Here is a 22,484-nt window from a genome sequence, read left to right on the forward strand (position 1 = left end):
ATTTTAGGGGCACCTGGGTGGTTCAGTCAGTTAAGTGTCCGACTTTGGCTCAGGTCATGATCTCACAGTCTGAGTTCAAGCCCCGTGTCAGGCTCTGTGCTGTCAGTTCAATACCTGGAGCCTGCTTCGGATTCTGTCTCCCTCTCTCTCTGCCCCACCCCCACTCACACTCTGTCTCTGTCTCTCAAAAAATTAATGAATATTAAAAGAAATTCTTTTTAAAATCTCATTTTAAAAAGAAAAATAACAGCTCTAGGGGTGCCTGGGCGGCTCAATCGGTTAAGCATACGACTTTGGCTCATGTCATGATCTTGCGGCTCATGAGTTCGAGCCCTGCATCAGGCTCTGTGCTTCAGAGCCTGAAGCCTGCTTTGGATTCTCTGTCTCCCTCTCTCTCTATCTCTCCCTCCGTCTCAAAAATAAACATTAATTAAAAAAAAGAAAACTAGTAATAGCTCCAGAAATTATTTTTTCTCACATAGCATAGACACATCTAAGGAAAAAAGTACAAAGCCACCTGAAACACTGAGGTAACCCACATTACCAATTTGATGGCACTACCAGTTTGCAAGGGCCTGCCATAACAACACAGTACAGACCAGGTGACTTAAAGAGCAGAAATTTCATTTCCCAGAGTTCCGGAAGCTGAACTCCAAGATCTAGATATTGGTAGGTTAGGTTTCTCCTAAGCCTCTGAGGCTTGCAAATGGCTACCCTTTTGTTGTGCCTTCACAAGGTCCTTCCTCTGTGCACACACACCCCTGATATCATTTCCTCTTCTTGGATTAGGGCCCTACATTGGCGAGCTCATTTAACCTTAATCACCTCCTTAAAGACTCTATTACCAAATACAGTCCCACTGGGAATTAGGGCTTCTCATATGAATTTTGGGAAGTTACAATTTAACCCATAACAGTGACCATGTTTTAATTATTTATTTATTTTTATTTATTTGTTTTGAGAGACAGAGAGTGGGAGACGGGCAGAGAGAAGGGAAAGAAAGAGAACATAGGGCATTGAGCATGGTGTGGGGCTCTCTCCCACAAATCATGGGATCATGACCTGAGCCAAGATCAAGAGTCGGACGCCCAAATGACAGAGTCACGCAGGTGCCCCACAGTGACCATATTTTAAAACATCTTTCCCTTTCTCACATGGACACACACTTTCACACATATACAGGTATACTTCTGTATGAATTGAATCATATATCATGTCCTTTATTCAATCTGGGAATTTCCTGTTTCTTATAGACTTATTTTGGCCTCTCCCTTTTTTCCTTTGCCTGACCAACACATATCAAATAACCAACACAAATAACCATACGTTTTTATTTCCATATTTTCCATGCATATATAATAAAAATCAAAGGACTCTTTGACATTGTCTATTTTTAATGTGACATACTTTATATACATTTCTGCAATTTCCATTCCCCAGATAACAATACATCATGGAAATTTATGCTGGTCAATGGGTAAAGCTCTAACCCACTCCTTATAACAAATGCATAACATTCTGTGCAATGTATGTACCACGATTTATTCAATCATTCTCCTCCATAAGTGACATTAATTCCATTTTCAATTTGTTGTCATTGCCAACTGCATACCACTAGATACATATGCACCAGCCCCTAATATTCTAATTTATTTAGAATAGATTCGCACGAGCTTTATTGCTGGGTCAAAGTTTATGTGTGTATTTAAAATGTCCAGATATCACTAAATTGCTCACTTACAGATACATAATAACTCATATTTCTACTATAATTACATGAGTATACATTTTTCCCCAGCATCCATGCCAGCAAAAGGAATGATCACTAATTTAACTACATGCCAATCTCATGGAGGTGAAATGAATACTCACTGTTACTTTAATTTTCATTTTTCCAACCACAATGAGACTGAGTGTAAGTTTACCAGCCATGGTCTTCCCTTTAAACTGTTTTTTTTTTTTGTTTTTTTTCTGTTTTGTTTTTTTTTTTTTTTTTATTTCTAGGATAGAGAGAGAGAGAGAGAGAGACAGCGTGAGCAGGGGAGGGTCAGAGAGAGAGGGAGACACAGACTCTGAAACAGGCTCCAGGCTCTGAGCTGGCAGTCAGCACAGAGCCCGACGCGGGGCTCGAACCCACGAACCACGAGACCATGACCCAAGCGAAAGTCAGACCCTTAACTGACTAAGCCACTCAGGCGCCCCTAAACTGGGTTTTTTAAAAATATTCATTGTTCATTTTTTTCATGGGATTATTTATCTTTTATGTTCCACCATTTTATATTTTGTACTTTATTGATATTGTCCATGTACTTCTCACATTATGCAAGGGTATTCCCCAATATATTCCTTAAGGTTTCAGGTTGTTTATGATATCTTGGGCATGCAAAAAAATACATATGCAACATGTACGGTCACATATATCTATCTTTTCCTTTATAGCTTCCAAATTACCAGCCCTTGTAAAAGGTCTCCTCATATATTCGATTACAATATATTGTCTTTTCTCCTGTCTTTCTCAATTAATGAAACCAAACCAGACTCTAAATATGCATCTCCTACCTCCATAATCTCAACTATCTCACAGAGAAATTTAGCCCCCTGTCAACGCTCAGCCCTCTCACAAGATCAGGAAGCCCTGTGTCTAAACACTCACTCAAGAAATCCAGGTATTGACCCGGGCGTTATTTTGCTACTTAGATAATATTTTCAAACACATTATTTTATTTCTGAGTTTTCCTGATAGAAAATATTACTGAGTGTTAACCTTAAAAACCCTTAGGCAAAAAATTCAATATAAATTTTGGCTTAATAAATGAATCTGGGGATTATTAATAACCAAATGAAATTGCTTTGTTATAGTGAAACATCCTAAATGCCTTTTCAAATTACCGTCCAAATATCTCTAACCCATTTTCCCTTGGAAGGGCCCCATGAGTGTCTACGGTCACTCCCCGCAAGAACAAGAAGTCTGGTAGAAGAGAAGTTGTAGTAGAAAAGGACAGTGACCTCAGTCAGATGCACTTAAAATAGCCTACTATTTCAAACTCTACAAAAGCATATGAACATCTGAATCACTCCTAGGGCATCTCCAATGTAAGCTTCTCTGGCTTCCTAATAAACCATACTTCGGTGATCCAACACATCCTTTCTTCTATTCTAAGAGAATACAAAGTATCCACCAGAATAATTAATTACCCCAGAATGATACCTCTGGAACAAATTCCTCCTATCATGCCTCCTCTGCCTGTGGAGTCCAGAAACCTGTGATCCAGATGTCCCCATGCCCTAACCTTCCCTACAATTGATGTCTTGGAGGTTTCTTCTCTGTAGAGATCTATCTCAGCACTAGCCATGGGGGTTGATACAGTTCATTTCAGTTTTTATGAGAGATTTTTTTTCTTCTGAGTGCTACAAGCCACATATCTTCAACCTCCATCTGGGGAGAGTAACAGATATTTGCATAAAACAGATTAGGTCCTAAAGGTGCATGTGTGCCCAAAGATAGGTGCATGCGTGCCCAAAAATAAGCACTGAAGTTGTGTCCGGCAGGAATAAACGGATACTTCTCCTCAGCAAACACAGCCTTCACTATCCTTTTCCCCGTAGGAAGCTCGATCTACCTGCTCCAGCATTGCTTCCAGAGTCTCTATGCGTCAGGTTCTTTCTCTGATGGCTGCTGGTTCATCAATGCCTTAAAATTCATACTCTCCTAAGCTATCTTACTCTCCTGAAATGGCAGGTATAGATTTGGAGCCTGCCCTGACTTTGTGGCACAAATGCCCTGGTGGATCTCCAGGCTAGGAAAGACCAGGCAACGAGCTATACAACTGAAGCAAATGTCCACGGTCATTAATCAGCTGGGAGCAGTGCTCTCAGCTCTCCTGCCTGCCTGGTGAAATATTTGTGTCTTTTCTCTGGTCGAAAATCAGAATCCCAAATGCCTACAGTAACCTGACAGAGTAATATAAATGACTGACTCTGGCAAGGTGTAAGAAAAAAAAACAAGAACAACCATCAGAAATATTTTCAGTCAAGTATTTAGAAATGTGTTGGTAAACTAGCTTCCTGGAAACAAAACAAAACAAAAACCTGATTTCTGGTATTTTCCATCTTCCATGCTGTAAATATTCCTCTCATTGGCTACTTCAAGCTACTAATGGCTAACAACTAGGTCAAGACATCATGCTAAGTGATCTAAGCTAGTAGAGGACAATTACTGCATGAGTCAACTTACATGAGGTATCTAAAAAGTAAAACTCATAGAAAGAGAAAGTAAAATGCTGGTGTCTAGGGGCTGGAAGAAGATGGAAATAGAGAGCTATAGTGGTCAAAAGGCATAAAGTTTCAGTTATGCAAGATGAGTAAGTTCCAGAGATCTGCTATACAGCATTATGCTCATCGTTACCAATACTATCTTGTACAATTGAAAAATACATGAAGAGGGTAGATCTCATTTTAAGTATTCTTACTACAATTTTTTAAAAATCCTGAATATTTTAAAATTTGTCCTCCACAAACAGCATAAACTGATTCTATCACACCACTGAAAATATGGTTTTAGCACATAAGATAATATATGATATATATACAACCTTAGATTATACTGTCAAATCTAAATTTTAAAAACTAAGTGTTGGGGGGCTCTTTGGTGGCTCAGTCAGTTGAGCATCTGACTTTGATTCAGGTCATGATCTCAAGGTTTGGGAGTTTGAGCTCCACGTCAAACTGTGCTAACAGTGCAGAGCCTGCCTGGGATTCTCTCTCTCCCTCTCTCTTTGCCCCTCACTTGCTCTCTCTCTCTCCCTTTCTCTCTCTCTCTCTCTCTCAAAAATAAATAAATAAACATTTAATAACAAAAACTAAATGTTGGAAAGTTTAAAAATTGTTAATCATTTTTGGTTATTGGGTATTGATGCTTGTGTATGTGAAAAATCAGTAATTTTTGCGTGCTAAGGTGATGATAGCTAGTCTTGTATTTCACAGCGTGAAACACAGCATACAAATTATTTTTGAATTATTCAAATGGCAAAGTATTTAACTTCACTTGGTTTCTTAACAATAAACTATGTCTGTATACACATATACGTCAAACCTTGAATATACTATTTGCACAATGGTCTTAATATTTAGGTAACATGTCTTAAAACTTCATAAAATACTTAAATTCACTGTCAGCATCAAATTTCACTATAGTTCATTAACTTCAATTCACATTTCTTCCTTTCCCCCAATACTGTAAATTGAAACAGTCTAATTGAATAATGTGGCTCATTTTTACAAGCAGAGATATCAGGGAACATTTGGGGGACTCTATACTTCAACTTCTAAACTCTGCATACTTATTGTAGGTTATTACTTTCATTTCTGGTTACCAGAAGAACGAGAAAGGGGGAGAAACTCTTTGTTGAAAAACAATTTTCCCAATGATGGTTTTGTTAGGAATACATAAATTGTGTCTTTTTTAATTAATAAACTTCATTCCCTAGGGAATTTTTAAGTTCACAGCATCATTGAGAGGAACGTACAAAGAGTTCCCATATACCACCTGTGCCCACGCCCACAACTTCTCAAACTACTGTCATCCTTCACTATAACGTACATGTGTTACAAATGATAAACTGCTTGGATATATTTCCTATGTTTTTGAATAACTATTTATGAATAGTCTCCCAGAAAATTATTGACCTTACTGAGATGGGTTTTAATATAAATTAAAAGCCCAAGTCTTTCCTTCAATCTTCAATGTAAACTTGAGGCAAGGATGTACCTTAAGATGACATGAACAAATTCATTTCTCCAATAGTACACAGGCTCTCCTGACCACAAAAGGGATAAATCATGATTGAGACATTTAACAGTAAATTCACTGGCAAAGGTGCTAAAATGTCTCTTTTTTTTTTAATTTTTTTTAGTGTTTATTTACTTTTTGAGAGAGAGTTGGGGGGAGAGAGTGCAAGTGGGGAAGGGGCAGAGAGAGGGAGAGAGAATCCCAAATGTTGTCAGCACAGAGCCCAACACACAGGGTTCCATCTTAGAAGCAGTAAAATACTGTATTCAAGACCTGCACTGAAATTACAAGTGGGTTGCTTAACCAACTGAGCCACCCAGGTGCCCCTAAAATTATGTCTTGAGCATGAGGACTCACTACAGTTAATAGTGTTAACTACCATGCTCATGATATGTTCTAATTTTCAAGACAAAAAAGATTTCTGTTAAATATTGCAAAACTCAACTTAGTTCTTTGTGCTTGCACAATGTTACAATGTTAGAGTTAAGTTCTGAATTAAGTCAGGTGTTATCACTACTTATCACAGGAAAACCATATCTAACATGCTTGCTAATTTTGCAGATTTTTCTGTACAAAGAAATAACAAATTTGTGCTTCTGAAAGTTATATAGGCTTCAGTGTATAAAAGTATTTTGTTCATATCAAAATTCTCACTTCAAAAATCATGGCTAAAGTAGAGATGTAATATAAATATAGATACAGATATTCACAAGATGCAATAATCAATAGTAACCACAACAAACTATCTAACTCTTTTATGCTTTTTGTCATAGAGATCTCTTCTTTAGTGGACCATTTCTGCTTATACTTATAAATTATTTTACTAGCTAAAACACATAACTTCTGCTCTACTAATGGACAATCTTTATAAAATCAAAATCTATAAAACAACTTGATGCCTACTTTTTTTCAGTCACAGGACTTCCAATTCTGGCCCAAAAATGAATTTTAAAAAAACTGAATTTACAATATCAACTAAAAACATAGGAACCTAAAGAAAATATTTGAAACAAAGGTTTTAAAGACATTGGACACTGGGCTATGAAGAAGACATGAGAAACAAGATTCTGTCTGTGACTGTCCCTATTGATTTCCTTGAGAGAGTTTTCAGGCTGGTGCACAGACATGGGAACCTGGGGGTGAGTCCAGAACGTTCCTTGAAATGAGGAGACATATCTGATAGACCAGGAAAACAAAATCTCACAGGGAAGAGTATCAAAAGCGAAGAGATATGTACAAGAAAACTCCAGAGATTTACGTGAAGATTTCATTCAGTGCTAAGCAGAGTATGAATGGGATGAGACTACCAGAAGATGGTGGGGGAGGAGAGGGAAGTCAACAGAAAGATTAAAGAGAACAAGAATAGACACCCACAAAGGACTGAGAATACCACCTGTTATCAAGAGCCAGACTGTAAAACCTCATAATTCATGGGGGCATTGGGTAGAAAATTAAGAACAGTCTTACCTCAGATATAGAAAATAATTATTCCTAGGCTAAATGTTACTCTGGTACTGACTAATAAATACCAAAAACAAAATGTGAAAGGATCAAACTGTAATAATTAAACCAAATAATTTAACCACATTCCAGAAAAAAACTAGACTCTAAGAAATAAAAACTTTTCAAGCACACAACAAGGTAAAACATCGCAATGTCTGGCATCCAATCAAGAATTAGCAGGCATAAAAAGAATTGCCAAAATAACTAAACATAATGAGGGGAAAAAGTGATAAATCAAAACAGACTCAGTGCTAACACAGATGATGGAATTAGCATACAAGAACATTAAAATGGATATTATAATTGCATTCCATGTGTTCATAAAACTGTAAGATTGAACATGCTATGTAAGACCTTGAACATATAAAAAAGACCAAAGTGAATTTATGATTAAAACTACAGAGAGCTGGGGCACCTGGGTGGCGCAGTCGTTGAGTGTCCCACTTTAGCTCAGGTCCTGTCATGGTTCATAAGTTCAAGCCCCACGATGGGCTCTATACTGACAGCTCAGAGCCTGGAGTCAGCTTCAGATTCCGTGTCTCCCTTTCTATCTGCCCCTCCCCTGCTTGTACTCTGTCTCTATCTTTTTCTCAAAAATAAATAAACATTTTTTAAAAAATGTTAACTACAATGAGATTAATGAGATGAGATAAAACTACCATATCTGAGAGTAAATACACACTTGGTAAAATTAATAGCAGATTACACATTGCAGAAGAAAATATTAGTGAACTTAAAAATGGAGCAATATAAAGGATCTCACTGCTCACTTTGGCAGTACATGTATTAAAATTGGAATAACAGAGAGAAGATTAGCATAACCACCCCTGCATAAAGACAACATATAAATTTGTGTAGTATTTCATATTGTTAAAAAGATTCATAAGTACAGGAGTGCCTGGGTGCCTCAGTTAGTTAAGCATCCGACTCTTGATCTCAGCTCAGGTCTCACGGTTTCGGAGTTTGAGCCTACATCAGGCTCTGTGCTAACACCGTGGAGCCTGCCTGGGAGTCTCTCTCTCCAATCTCTCTGCCCCTCCCCCACTCACACTGTACTGCCCCTCAAAATAAATACACATTTAAAAAAATTTTTTTAAAGATTCATTAAGTACAGAGTACAAACTGGTAGATGCAGAGGAAAATGAGTGGGGGGGGTGAATGAAATCGGTGAGGGGGATCAAGAGGTACAATCTTATCAGTTACAAATCCCCCCATTAGTCATGGGGATGAAACGTAAAACATAGGAAATATAATCAATAACACTGTAATAACATTGTATGGTGACAGGTGGCAACTACACTTACATGGTGAACACTGTGTAATGTACAGGACTGTCAAATTCCTATGTTGTATACCTGAAATTAACATAACACTGTATGTCAATTATTCTTCAGGTCGAAAAATAAAATTAAAAAACTAATCCCAGATGAAACTCAGAAAAAAAAATTTAAGACTTAAAAATGAACAGAGCATCAATGACCTGTGAGACAATATTAAGTGGCATAATATAGGTACAATTAGAGTCTTCAAAGAAGGGGGAAAGAGGACAAAAAAGATATCAGAAGAAATAATGGCTTAAAAATCTCCGAATTTGACATTAACTAAAGATGTCAAGTTTAACAAAAACTAAGCACAAGAAACATGAAGAAAAGTACAAAAGAATGCATCATGATCTAATTGCTCAATAACAGTGATAAAGAGAAAGTCTTATAAGCACCAGGAGAGGGGCACCTGAGTGGTTCAGTCGGTTAAGCATCTAACTTCAGCTCAGACCATGATTTCGTGGTTCACAGGTTCGAGACCCACAACGGGCTCTGTGCTGACAGCTCAGAGCCTGGGGTCTGCTTTGGATTCTGTGTCTCCCTCTCTCTCTGCCCCTTCCCTGCTCACACTCTGTCTCTGTCTCTGACTCTCTCTCTCTGTCAAAAATAAAAATAAATACACTTTTTTTAAAAAAAAGCACTAGGAGGGGCGCCTGGGTGTCTCAGTCAGTTAAGCGTCCGACTTCAGCTCAGGTCATAATCTCACGGTTCGTGGGTTCAAGCCCCAAGTCGGGCCTTGTGCTGACAGCCAGCTCAGAGCCTGGAGCCTGTATCGGATTCTGTGTCTTCCTCTCTCTCTGATCCTCCCTTGTTCATGCTGTCTCTCTCTCTCATAAATAATAAAAAACATTAAAAAAATATTTTTAAAAAAGCACTAAACATTTAAAAAAGGAGAAAAAGACACATTACACAGAGAAGAACAAAAATAAGTACAACAGATTTCATATCAGAGACAATGCAATAACTCTAAATTATTTCAAGAAATACTTTAAAGTATTTTAGTACTGTCAACTTAGGATTCTATGCCCAAACTACTTCTCAAAAAGGAGATGTAATAAATATTTTTTCATTCAGACATATAAAAACTGAAATAATTCTTTTATAAGAGACTTGCACTGTAACAAATGTTAAATGAAGCCCTCCAAGCTCCTGAAAATGTTATCAGATGAAAATGATAATTACACAAAGGAATGTAAACATACAAGAAATGGTCATTTTGTGAGCCTATAGAACATTTTTCCTACTATTATTTAAATGTTTTTAAAAGAAAGTGATTAAAAAAACAATAAGAATGTAGTAAGGGATTTACAGCATTTATATATCAAAGAAACATATGACAACCATATCTCACAAATGCCAAAAGGGAAAAATACTATTGAAATAGTCTTATGCTATATGTGAAGTGATGTAACTATTGCCTGAGGCAGACTATGATAAGTTTTAGAAGTGTGTATAAAAAATAAAGCAACTTTTGCATGGTACAGTAAAGAATTACATTATCAAGACATTAAAGAAGATAAAATAGGATCACTAAAATAATTAATTAATATTAATTAATAATAAATAGTCAAACAAAAAGGCCAAAAAGAAGAAAGTTGACCAGTGGAGGAGAAATGACAGGAAAAATGAAAAACAAATAATACGTAGCAAGATGGCAGATTTAAAGCTCATTATATCAAAAAGACACATTAAAATATAACTGGTATGAAGAACCCAAATTAAAAGATAGATCATTAGATAAACAGTAAGATTCAACCATACCCACTTATAAGAAACTCACTTCAAATATCAAGACAGAGTAGTTCATAAAATTAATACAATGTGAAAAGATACAGCACAGTAACATTGGTAACAAGAAAGCTGGCATGGCTATAGCAACAACAAAGTAAATTTCAGAGCAAAATATTTCACCAGGGATAATGAAGGTCTCTTCATCATAATAAAGGTGTCAGCTCATCAAGTAGACCTAATAACAGACTTTCAAAATTCTTAAAACAGAAACTGACCCAACAACAAGGAGAAACAGGCAAAGCTACAAAATTATATTGAGATATATCATATTTCAACTTTCTTTTCTCAAAAATGGACAGAAAACACATAAAAATTCAGTAAGTATACAGAAGAGATGGAAAGCACTACCAACCAGTTTGACTTAATTGATATTTATAGAACATTTCATCCAGTAAGAGAAGAATACACATTCCTTTTTCTTTTCCTTGAGAGAGACAGAAAGAGAGAGAGAGAGAGACAAAGAGAGAATTCAAGTAAGGAGGGGAGAGAGAGAGAGAATCCCAAGTAGGCTCCATGCTCAGCACAGAGCCCCAAGCGGGGCTCAATCCCATGACTCTGGGATCATGACCTGAACCGAGATAAGAGTGACGTTTAACTGACTGCACCCCCCAGGTGTCCCTCTGAGAAGAATATACATTCTATTCAGTTTCACAGGAAACAGTTAGCAAGAGAGATCATACTCTTAAAGATAAAACAAGTTTGAATAAATTGAAAATGATCAGAGTCATACAAACTATATTCTCAAACCCCAATGCAACTAAGACCAAAGTAGAAGAACTATACCTGGAAAACACTAAATATAGGGAAACTAAACAACATGAACCTAAATAATCCCTGCATCAAAAAAGAAATAAAAGTGGACAAGAGAAATGAAAAGAGACTACATTTTTCCCTAGTTTTATTGAAATACAATTGTCACACAGAACTGTGTAAATTTAAGGTGTACAGCATAATAATTTGATGAAAAGGATTTTTGGAACTGTAGGAAAACAGAAATGCAATACATAATTTGTGAGATGCCACTAAGAAAGTGATTAGAGAGAAATGCCACAGGACTCAATGCCTACATTACAAAGAATAAAGGTCACAACATAGTGACATCAGCTTCTACCTTAAAAACTAAAAAACACAAAAACAACAACAGCAAAACACCCAGAACAAATAAACCCAAATTAGGCAAAAGAAAGAATATAATAAAGATCAGGATGGAAATCAATTTAAAAAATTAGAGCAGGAGAAAAATATCAATAAAATCAAGAAATGGTTTTGAAAAGGTGAAAAAAATTCAGAAGCTTAGGGCTGAACTGATCAGAAATAAAAGAATAAATTACAAAAATTGAGAGAGCTGAAACTGCTACAGATTCTAAATATATTTAAAGATTAAAAAAGGAATATCATGAACAACTTTCAATAAATATGACAATTTACTGAAATGGATAAGTTCCTTGTAAAGCACAAACTACCAAAGCTCACTCAGGAAAAAAAGAAAAAGAAACAAAAAAGAAAACCTGAATAGTCCAGTATCTATTAAAGATACTGATTTATAGTTAAAATCTACCCACAAGAACAACTCCAGACCCATATCACTCTGCTGGTGAATTCTATCAAACATTTAAAGAACAAATAATACCAACTACACACACACACACACACACACACACACACACACACCACACTATAGAAAAGGAAATATTTTCCAACTTATTTATGAGTTTAGCATTACTCTGATCCCAAAACCAAAAACCAAACAAAAAGAAAAAAAAAACCTACAAGCCAATTTGCCTGATGAATATAGATGTAAAGACTCCTTACAAAATGTTAGCCACTAGAATCCAAATTATTTTGTAGACAGAATAATATACAAAAACCGAGGACGGTTTGTGCTGTGAATGCAATCTTGATTTAATATTCAAACATCAGGGGCATCTGAGTGGCTCAGTCAGTTGAGCGTCCAACTCTGGATTTCAGCTCAGGTCATGGTCTCATGACCATGGGATTGAACGCCACATGAGGCTCTCTGCTGACAAAGCGATGCCTGATTGGGATTCTCTCTCTGCCCCGCCCTCCTTGTGTTTCTCTCTCTCTCTCTCAATAAATAAGTAAACTTTTAAAAACTTCAAATATCAATCTATATAATTTAGAATGTTGATACAGTAAGAAAAAATACTGCTATTTCGATACACTCAGAAAAAGTCTTTGATAAAATGCAAGATGCATTAATGATAAAAACTCTCACCACATTATGAATAGTAGGCAAATTCCTCAGAGTGATGAAAACCATCTTTAAAAAACAAGTCTGACACTAATAAGTCTGACTGCTTTCAGTTTAAGATTGGGAAGGAGGCAAGGACATTCATTATTACCACTTATATACAACACTCTGGAGGTCAGAGCCAATGCAATAAAAGAAGCAAATAATTTAAAAAGCAAATAAATAATGAAAAGAAAAAACGGTCTTTGCATAGAAATGCTATGCTTATTTATGCAGAAATTAACAGAGAATCTACAAAATAAGTACTAAAAGTAATAAGTGAAATTAGCAAGGTCATGGGATACAAATTACCATATTAGAAACCAAATGAATTTTTATATGTTAGTGAACAAAAAAATTGAGCAATGAAATTTAAAAATCAATTCCATACACAGTAGCAACAAAAACCATTAGAATATTTATTATCAATTCAAAGACAGGATATCCAGATGTATACACTAAAAAATAGAAAATATTATTGAGCACAAATAAAGATGACCTAAATAAATGGAGTGACATGTCATGCTCATGTGTTGTAAGACTCCATGTTGCTTAAAAGGTCCTCTTCCCTAAGTTGATCTATACATTGAGTACAACCCAAATCAAACATTCAGTGGTAGCGGCAATTTTTTGTGTGCAGAAAATGACAAATGATCTTAAAGTTCTTATTAAAATGGAAGGAATCTAGAATAACCAAAGATGTTTTAAGATAAGGAGAACAAAGCTTAAGGACTTACCCTCCCTGATTTCATGACTAACTATAGTAATCAATCCATTTGAGTACTGGCAAAGAAATAAACATATCCTTAACAGAAGATTCACAAACAGTTACATAAATACACATTCAAATGATGTGAAATCAATGTGTCAACAAAATTCACTGGAGAAATAAATGTTTTTTCAACAAATGGTACTGGATCAGTTGGTTTAATGAGTTACCATTACAGACACAAGAAAAACTAAAATTAGGAAGACCAACTGTAACAAGTGTTGAGGAAGATGTACAACAACTGCAAGTTGCATACACTACTAGTGGGAAGTATTCCATGGACAACTGCTCTCACAGAGTGAATGTCTGTTTCCCCACCGCAAATTCCTTTGGTGAAATCCCAGCTCCCAATAGGATGGCACCAGGCAGTGGGGGGCCTCGGGAGATGATTAGGTCATGAGAGCAGAGCCCTCATGAATGGGATTTGTGCCCTTATAAAAAGGACCCAGAAGAGCTCTGTTCTACTCTTTCCCCCATGTGAGGACACAAGAAGAGACAGGCATTCCAACCTAGACAAGGGTAGTCACCAGAACCCAACAATACTGCCATCTTGATCTTGGACTTCTAACTTCCAGAACTATGAGACATAAATGTCTGTTTATAAGTCACTTGGTCTATGGTACTTAGTGATAACAGCCCCAACTGGCTGAGTCAACTACTTTGGAAAGTCTTTTTAGGTTTATTAAAAAGTTAAAGCCATTCCACACTTCAGTGTTCAGAGAAGAGACACGCAAGCAGAAGTCCACACAAACATGTGAATATTGAGAACAGCTTTACGGGAATCGCCCAAAACTGGCAACAAATCAAATGGTCATCAGCAGGAGAATGGAGATATATATATCCATATATATATAATAGTATATACGTTACATAATGAAACACTATTCCACAACAACAAAAATGACCTATTGATACAGAATGTGTAAATCTCAAAATAATTACACTTCGTGAAAGGAACCAAACAAAAGGAGTATATTCTGTATGATTCCATCAATCTACAATTCTAGAAAGTGAAAACTAATTTATAGTGACATAAAGGAAATATATGGTGCCTGAACAGAGGCATGGAACAAAGAATAGGTTACAAATGGACACAAGGAAAACTCATAGGTAGTTTATTACCTTGATTGTCATGATGGTGTCATGGTATATACATATATCAAAACATCAAATTACATAATTTTAAAATGTGCAGTGCATTGAACATCAATTATACTTCAACAAAGTAGTGAAAAAAACAGTAAAAGGGTAAAAATAAAAATAAAAACTTAAAGGAGAATAATTTTCAGCCTAATATCCAGGCAAGGTTAAAAAAATAAAGATAGTCCATATTATAGAAGTTTTCCAAAATAGACTAATGATATTAATTCATATTTTAGGCACCCACAGCCTTGCTACTAATGCTACTCATAGATAACTAACTTCTGATGAAGAATTTAGGAACTATCAAAAGTACCATACAAAGAATATATGCGCAGGGTACCTACATAACTATTAGCAGACATCATTTCTGTCACGTAAAGGAAGATTTGTTTATACATCTGCATCCCGAAACATGACCCTATCAGGAGGAAGTGGAGATGGGAGACATGAACTCATAAAGCCCCACTCAGTGCATATGTCCATATCCCACTAATGATCATCATTGAGAATCTCCACACTTCACCCATACCTGAGCATTATTTCACAGGTAACCATGTACGTTCTCTTACTCCAAACACAACAGATTAACTAGTTTTTGCTTTTTTTTTTTTCTTGTTAATCTGTTTGGGAAAGATGCCTCTAGTTTCCCTTTGCTTAAGTTTATTAAATGCTATATTTTTCAAAAGAAATACTTTCAATGAACGAATGAATAGAAAGGCTTCAAGTTAATTTTATTACATAGGCTATTTGTCACTTAAGTTCACTGTTATTATCTAGCAACTCTGAATGTTCACAAAAAATGTCAGCAACTCCCTTCAATGTTTTCTGTCAAATTACTAAATACTTCCTTTTAAAATTACAGACACATCAAAAGCTTATCTTTATCTGCTTTGAGCTGTAAAAGACATTAATTTATTTTCTCCCAGAGAAAGGGAATATGTGCTGAGTGGGCAGTTGTTACCCTTCAACTACACTGCTATAGAGGATCGTATTACGACACTGATTAACAGTAATTAAGTTATTTGAGAAACTAACCGACTGCAGTTTTGTTCTAAAATCAGCATAGACCTAAAGTGCTAATTATTTCCACTACGCCTAACAGCAATTCCAAAGGCTCTAACTGCAATCAAAGAGCATATGTAATGAACTTGCCAAACAGACACTTTTATGATGCATATTAAATGCAAGGAAAATATGAGCATTGGAAACTTAAAAGAAATTAACACAGGGAACACTGCAAGTTAAGGGTCCCCACACTATTGCTGATTTTCACATTTCACATTTGTCAGATTAAAGAAATGAAGTTAAGTATTGCTTAGCTATGCAAAAGCAAGTGAGGAGCTTGAGAGGAACATACAAATCTGTGGACACAAAACTCAATAAAATACATAATTATTAATTGTGAGATGAGTTATAATTAGAAACATTAGAGGAGTACTTATTACAAGAACTGATGGATGATTGCTAAGTTCTAGACTTTGCTTAAGAGCTGTTGGTAAATCCACATTGCTTCCAGGATTCTCTGGACAACCCCGGAAATCAACAGAGACACAGGTTCAATGGAAGCACAGGATTTGAGGTCACACAACACCGGAAAGTCTGGCCTGACTCATTTACGTATTATGTGATACAAGGCAAGTTACTTAGCCTCTCAGAGCCTCGGCTTCCCCCCTGCCCCCATATAAAATAGGAATAATAATAGTACCTATCCTCATAGGACTCAAATAAAGACTAAATGAAATACCATGCATGTGAAACACCTTACATAATACTTGACACGTAGGACTAAATAAATGGTACCCACCATTATGAAAGTCACATACTTTTTTCAAAATACAGAAACACACTGCTGAGCCTAATAAAGAAGATGACTAGACTTTCTGGATCCGCTTGATATTCCACAATACTGAAAAACTTAAGATACAAATGATCAATTCAACAACTATTTTTATCATTTTCACTCACTTAGAAAAATTATTAGTTCTTAAACTTTTTTGTAGTCCAAAAGCAGGACACTTTGCACAAACTAAGTCCTCAGACAGTCGGGTGGATTGCATTCCAAACAAATCATAATTCATCCATTCTCTAAAAATAACTATTGTTCGACAATTTTGGAATTCTTTTAGAAGGGAAATATGCATAGGATACTGCAAAAATATCTTTTACAGGTATCTGGTAATTTACTGGAAATTAAGAGATATATATGAAAAAAAGGTTGGGAATTCTATAATTCTATCTGTTTAAGCACAAATACACATTTAGACATAAAACATTTTTGATTCCTCCACTTTGTTCATCCTCACATCCAATTAGAAGCTCATAAATATCTCAGACTCCACTCACTGCTCTTTAACTCCACTTTGCCACTTTCTAGGGCAGGAGCCATGATTTCTCCCCTACATCTCTATGGTGCCCCCTATCTAGTCTTCCCTCCTTCATTTCTCTCTCCCATATCAATTTTATGCATGACAGTTAGTGTTATCTTTCTAAAATGCATGTCACTTTTCTCCTTAAAACCCTAAGGGGCAGCTATTTCCTTCAGTTAAGACTTCCAAAACATTAGCATGGCACGTAAGGCCTCCCTGGTAAGGTCCTCTATGCTTATCTCTTCAACTTCTCTACAGCCACTCACCACTCCCACGCACTGCCCCCAATAAAAACGACTCTACTGTTCAATTAGACTGCCTTAATTCCTCAAGCACACTATTCTTTCTAGCACACTCCTTTCTTCCATCTGGAGCACTCTTTTTCTTCTTCGTCATCTGGTTAACTCCTACACATCTTTTAGGTCTAGGCTGGAGTGATTACTTTAAAAAAATTTTTTTAAATACCTCTCCAGATTCCCTAAGTTTGGATTAGGTCCTTTCTTACAAATGAAAATAGTAATCTACACTTCATTTATTCTCTCAAGAAATGTTTGTTGAGTACCTACTATTTAAAGGCTCTGTTCAAGGCAGTGAGATTCAGTAATATAGAAAACGCTCAAGCTCCCCAAGAACTTATATCATAATGGAGTAGGCATAAAATTTAAAAATAATGAACAGATATTAATGGTAATATATTATATTAATAAGTGCCTTAAAGAAAAAGGAAATTAGAATAAGGGGAATGGGATGTGGCAAATTGAGGTAGGAGGTTTTCTGATAGGATGCCAGGGGAGGTTCAGAGAGAAGATGACATTTGAACAGAGACTTAGAAGAGGTGAGGGCATAAGCCAAGTGAATTCTGAGGAAAGGACGCTGCATGCAATGGGAAGAGCAGCAGATGACATGGCCCTCAGATGGTGAAGGGCTTAGTGGTTTGCCCTACTTAGGAACAGCAAGAAAGCTAGTGAGGCTGGAGCAGAGTAAGGAAAGAGAAGAGATGAGATCACTGGGAAAATAGGGGGAGGGCAGATCATTCCAGGCCATGGAAGCACTACAAGGCCTTTAGAAACTTCGCTATATGAGATGGAAAGCCAACGGAAGCTTTGAGGGGAGTACATGAGGGCCACCTACCCTAACTTGCGTGATAAGAGTAGAGCACAGGGGCAGCTGTAGAAGCAAAGAGCCATGCTAGCTGGGTGTAATACACAGTATGAGAGTGGATGGTGGTTTAGACTAGACTCCAAGGATCAAGGAGCATCAGATTTTGGATATATTTTAAAGGTAGGACTAACAGAATTTACTAAGAGATGGAACATGAAAGATGAAAATCAAGGAGGTCTCCAAGTTTTTTTCTCTGAGCAACTAGATGAACAGAATTTCTGTTACTAAAATAAAGAATGGTACAAAAGAAGGAGGTAGCATGGGAAAGCAGATAATTGACTAGCCAGCATACCCTACAGTCATTCGAATGAGGACCTCAATGATGCAGGTACATAAACCAATCTGTACTTTAAGGGAAAGGGAGAAAGATTCAGGATGTAGATATTCATTGGTGAGTCACTGACACCTTATGTGTCATTACCAGGGCAGGAATGGCAATTGAAAAGAGAATCAAGCCCAGGGACCAAGGCCCTCATTTGGGAAGATGGAGAGAAACTAGCAAAAGAACCTGAGAATACAAGAGTGGTAAAATAAATATAAACAGAGAGTGATAAGCTGAAAGCTAATGAAGAAAAGTGCTTTTCTAATTAGGAGAGCTCAATCACTGTGCCAAATGAACTTGACAGGTCAAGTAAGGAAACACTAAGAAGTAACCACTTAATTTGGCAACATGGAGGACATTGCTGATACTTAGATATTTTGATGGAAACATAGGGTCAAAACATGATTATATAGGATTTAGGAAAGAACAGGAGAGGAAGCGTTTTCAAATAATTTTCCCATAGGAGAGCCACAGAGATAAGGAGCATGACTGGAAAAAAATAGGGGTTCAAGAGAGAGTTTCTTTTTAAATAAGAGACTTATCTGTGTGCCAACTAGAATAAATTACTATTCATTAGCAACATGACCATTTACAATATTTGCCAAACAGCTTACTAATATCCAACATTTTCTGGTCTGCCAAAAATGCAAGAATATTCTGTAATCAACCTTCAATGATAAAAGGGTTCATTTGCAAAACAGTAGTAAATCAAAGCACAACAAAGAGACCACCAACCTATGAGTTGTTTCAAACACTTGTATCTGTATTATTTAACAGACGGGTTAAACAGTTCATTTTCAAATATTAAAGGCAATATATTCACAGATTTCACTTCTGCTACAATTCTCTTCAAAGTTGAATGAAGAACAGATTCAGTATATTTGTCTTCCATAGTGATTTTATTATTATCTACATCAATACCTAAGGGAGAGAAAGAGATCAATGGACAAAGAGAACAGAGAGATGAACATTTGTTTACCTTTGGCTGTATAATGTTTTGTTCTTTCAAGTGATTTCCTGGTGATTAAGGTAAAATTTTGATAGAGCAGTAGAAATGTTTCTCTGAGAGCCTATACACTGCTTCTTCTAGGATAAGGGTGAAAAGCAACAAGGGACATCTGGGACTGGGAATTATTCAGCTAGTAGAACTACAGAATGTCAACCATAACCCAACAACAATTACCAATTAGCTTGGCATCTCTTCTTTTCACAAAGCCTCTGATTGCATAGTATCATCCTCATATCAAAACTAAGGAAACTGATACTTGGAGAGAATTGATAGTCCGACAAATGCCTCCAATTTATTAAGACACAAAGCTGGAGATTCAAAATCAGGACTGCTCAGTTCCAGAACATACCTCCTTCCAATATGCCACGGTGCTTCTCTACTACCAATTTTCTGCAATTATGTAGGTCAAATCTATGTACAATCCTGAAAGACTCTCTCCCTTCATATCTTTCCCTTCTACCCATAATTTCCTAAAAACTATTCCACCATGACTGCAGATAAATACTATATATACCAACCCCTAATAATAAATATCTGCCCTTCTCCATCTCCATTGCCTTGAAGAGTACAGACAAAAGGCAACTCTGCCTCATGCTTCACCCACACCCAACAGTGATGCCTAAAAATGATACAACATATAAATTAGAGTTCTTATTAGTATGTTCTTTGTGTTTATTCTGAAATTATCTTTCTTACACAATTGTATTCTGAGAAAATGTAAATGTTAAACATTAACAAGCATTACACTGCTGTTACAATAAAAGACATTTTTTGATATTGGTGACGAGAGAAGTTTGAGAAGTGGGAAAAGGAAGGTCTGAGTGGAGTCTTTTATAGACATATAAAATTTAAATGACAGAGCCCTTCAAAATCCTGCCAGAACGTAAATTCTTGAGTGTATGAAAGACTAAAAGCTTCATCTGTATAAAACTGACAAAATACATCAGATTTTAATTGGCAGTAGGGTGATAATGGAAAGGAGATGTGGCTTAATTGGAGTTCTCTCTGTGAAAGGACAGAACTTACTAGTGTCATTTTAATTATTTCTAGCCATTAATCCTGCAATCATCTATTACTTTCCCCATATATTACATTGGGAAGCACTCCCTGCTGCAAATGCTGTGATATTTAAAAAGCAAATGCCCAGTGAAAACACGAAGACCCAGACTAGATTCATTGCCTCAGTAACTGCCCTGGAGAACCATAAACTGACTTTTAAATCATGAATGGTCAGGATGGAGAATATGGCTGCTTTAATTATTAACAATACACAGTCTTGATTCAGACAACCATTGTACCATCACTCAAAGCTGTTGCATTAATTAATTAAATAGCTAATGTGATGCTTAAGATGTTTCCCTTTAATATGAATCTTTGATTATTCCCACACTGTTCTGACATGGCGGGATGAAACATATCACTGAAAACATACTACAATAATGGCCACTTGTAGTGACTGCCTTAATGACAGGTTTTCCCAAAATAGGAAGTACTACCAGAGAAAGACTTAGTCGTGAGCCTTCTGTTAACCATTTCATACATAAGACATAGTAATTAGTTTTCCTTTCCTTTTGATTTTTCGAGGACCCACAGACTCCATAGTTTTACTATTTTAATTGTTACTGCATGTAACTACATAGGATGTGTAAGGGATTTTCACGCTCACTAATCTGAGTAAGAAAATAATCCACACTGCAGTTCACACATTTATCTAATCTCAGGATTCCTATTTTACGTACCCCTTTTTCAGAAGTTTACTTTCAATCTACAAACACTTAAATTTATACATTTAGCCATTTTGAAAGGTAAATTCATCCAATCAGTATTTCATCTCCAACATAATTTCTAAGCATTATGCTATAAACTTGAAATAAATAAGGGAACCATTACAATACAGCCCGGTTAATTCCAAAAAATATATTTTAGTGAGAGTCAAATGTAGGCTCAAAATTGTAATTACCTTAATTTTTCAAGTTCCCTCTCATTCTTTGTGTTCTTTTGGTAGAGATTTCCACACTGCAGCAATACTCTCCTATTAAATTAAAAACTAATGTTTACTACATTGCATAGAGTTGACTGATTTTCCCAAGGGCTTCACAAGTAAAATGTATTCCACTGTCTTCACACTATAGCAGATTACCAAATATAAATTGTTGATGGTCATTAGAGATTCTTTTGGGATGGAGGGCACACAACATTGAATTAAAAACACATTGGCTAGAACCCTATCTAAATAAAACTATCCTCAACCATTAATGTTGTCTATGAACTCTACTCTTAGGGGGAAAATATAAGGAATTTAATATTTTTAATATTAACTAATTAAAAATTTAATTACTTTTTAATAACCAATTTCCAAGATATGGGTTGGTATCATTACAAATTCAACCGAATCTCCTATGTGTGTGGTCTCCTAGAATAAGAACAAATACCTAGACATGAAGTTTACATGCTGAAAAATCTTCACTGGAAGCAAAAGTGAGTTATACTCAGGGAATCAAAGCATAAAAATGAAATCATCCTACAGAAATTTTCTACCACCAGGACTGAAGACAAGGAAGAGATTTCTGGCCAACCAAGCACAACCAGAGATTACAATAATAATTAGGGGTGTGTTCTGGAGTCCAACACCAGGTTCAAAGTCTGAACCAGTACTTGTTAGTTATTCAAACTTAGATTATAAACTTCCCTCTGCAGCAATCTCTTCATTTGTGAAAGAGGATATAATTATCTCTATTTCATAGGATTGCTTTGAGGATTAAATGGGATAAATGTACAGCACCTACAAGTTTATAGCATATAATAAATCTTCAATAAATGTTATGTATTTATAATAGTTTTTATAAAATTTTCTTTTAAACAAACTATTCATTCTGCAGGCATTTTGACTGCTGTGATCTAATATGTGGATGTGGTACATGGCTGATCTGTACAAAATTCTTAGAATTCACACTTCTGGAAATATTAACCCATAACACTATAATGCTTTTATACATTCCAAATTTATCTTATGAATAGTGGAAACAAAATAATGAATTTTCCTAGCCTCTGGCTCCACT

At 36.0% G+C, this 22,484-nt stretch overlaps 1 protein-coding gene and 1 non-coding gene across 6 annotated transcripts in view; one reads left to right on the forward strand and one right to left on the reverse strand.

Moving 5' to 3' along the window:
- The window catches only part of PRR16 (proline rich 16), a 787,493-nt gene that overhangs the window by 698,063 nt on the left and 66,946 nt on the right, over positions 1-22,484 (reverse strand). The gene's annotated exons all lie outside the window — the stretch shown is intronic.
- Positions 8,058-8,163, forward strand: LOC144216910 (U6 spliceosomal RNA). The gene has a single exon (XR_013330790.1). It is a non-coding gene; the product is annotated as a U6 spliceosomal RNA (small nuclear RNA).

This window comes from Crocuta crocuta, unplaced genomic scaffold (assembly GCF_008692635.1).
Source record: "Crocuta crocuta isolate KB4526 unplaced genomic scaffold, BGI_CrCroc_1.0 scaffold218, whole genome shotgun sequence".
NCBI lineage: Eukaryota > Metazoa > Chordata > Mammalia > Carnivora > Hyaenidae > Crocuta > Crocuta crocuta.